Here is a 1,886-nt window from a genome sequence, read left to right on the forward strand (position 1 = left end):
CCTATTTTAAAAATAACTTTGAAGCAGCACTGGGGACAGATTTGAATTTGAATTCTTCTCTGAGTCATGTTTTAGTGACCCCAGAAAAGATTAAATACCAAAGAGTATTATTATAGTTTGCATTAGTTTATTAAAACATTATACACAGAAATAGCTTTATTTACATATTTGTGTATAAAAGAACCATCTAACCAACCCACCAAACACATCAAAAAACAAAACCAAATAAACCTCAAATCCAAGAAATCAATGCTCTTCTTGTCTGTCAATAGTAATGCTCTTACTGATTGCATAGAAGCTGACTTCATGTCAGTTTTACACTTAGCTTTAGTGAAACTTGCTGGTCTGAACATCTAAATGGATAGCAATTTTCGAAGATGCCTCAGCACCCATGCCTGTTCATATGTGAAAACAGCCCAGAATGTTCATAAAAGGGATGAACATTTTTATTTAAAGGGCCTTTTCCATTAGTTCACTGTGCCTCCCTCAAACCAAAACCTACTGTGGTTGAGTTGATTCTGACCCAGCGACCCTCTTGGACAGAATAGAATTGTTCCAAAAGGTTTGGGAGCCTATAAATCTTTACAGAAGCAGACTGTCTCCCTCTGAGTGGCTGGTGAGATTGAACCTTAAACCTTTCAGTTAGCAACCCAATGCTTAGCTTGTCATACCACCAGGGATCCACTATGCTCATAGCTCAGGATTTTCCACTATAGGTAGAAAAAATTACATATTTGTTAAAGTATTCAAACCTCCTTACTCCTTGCCTATCTCTCTTTCTATGTTTTGCTTCCCTGAGGGGTTGATGGTGGCAGTAAATGCATTTATGAATGTAAAACTCCAAGCATGGTGTTTAATAGCTCACTGTTTCCTTTCATCCCAGTGGGTTGGATATCAGTTAAGAGAACTGAAAAGAAAGTATGAATAATTGAATAAAGTAATTTAAATCATGGTGTGAATTTATAGACCTCTAAAGGGTCTAATTTTATCTTTAAAAAGCAAGTAACACATCACATTATATTTGTTGGATTTGGCCAAAGTACTCCAAATTCCTCTTCCGCCACACTCTTAAGGAGCTCTTGTAGCGTAGTGGTTATGAGTTGGGCTGCTAACCTCAAGGTCAGCTGTTCGAAACTACCAACCATTCCGCGGGAGAAAGATGAGGCTTTCTGCTCCCGTAAAGCTTTACAGCTTGAACCACCGACCTTGCAGTCCAAACCACTTTGCAGTCTGACGCATTCGCCCACTGCGCCACACCGATAGGTGTATCCGTTTTCATCATTCTGGGAGTCTCTTCCAACCTCACTCTCATGTCTGCCTCTAATCTGGACTTCATGTGGAGCGTTCTTCTTGGAAACTTCGGGCTGGATATGACTGTCTTGTGGGTAAGAAGGGCTGTCTAGGACCATATATTCCCATTCCTTTTGTGACAGATGAAGTTCTGGAGACCTGAGGGGGCCAGAGTGATGTGGATGTCAGTCTCATTCCTCTGTCCACAGCTCCTAGCATCGTCAGGATTCCTGCCCAGTCCTGAGCTGAGCTGAATGCAATGGAATGTCAGGGAGCCCAGTCAGGGTGACTGGGAAGGAGTTGGCTACTTTTCAGCTTGAGACTCACGTGACACAGTAAAAAGGAATATACAATGGCTTGTGGTTTCTTCTCTTCCTTTCCTTGTGTTCTTATTGGTTATCTATGTAACCTCAATATTTCAGTGCTCAGTCTGCTCCGCTCAAATGAAATAGACATCTTTGAAAGCTTCCATAAGCATTTTCGATCCTTGTTTTAAATCAGGGTACTGTCCTCTCTTGATTGTGTACATGAATACCTTGTCTGTATGATAAAGACATCCAGAACCACTTCTTGATTCATTTCTCCTTAGGACTGAA

Source organism: Chrysochloris asiatica, unplaced genomic scaffold (genome assembly GCF_000296735.1).
Source record: "Chrysochloris asiatica unplaced genomic scaffold, ChrAsi1.0 scaffold00006, whole genome shotgun sequence".
Lineage (NCBI taxonomy): Eukaryota > Metazoa > Chordata > Mammalia > Afrosoricida > Chrysochloridae > Chrysochloris > Chrysochloris asiatica.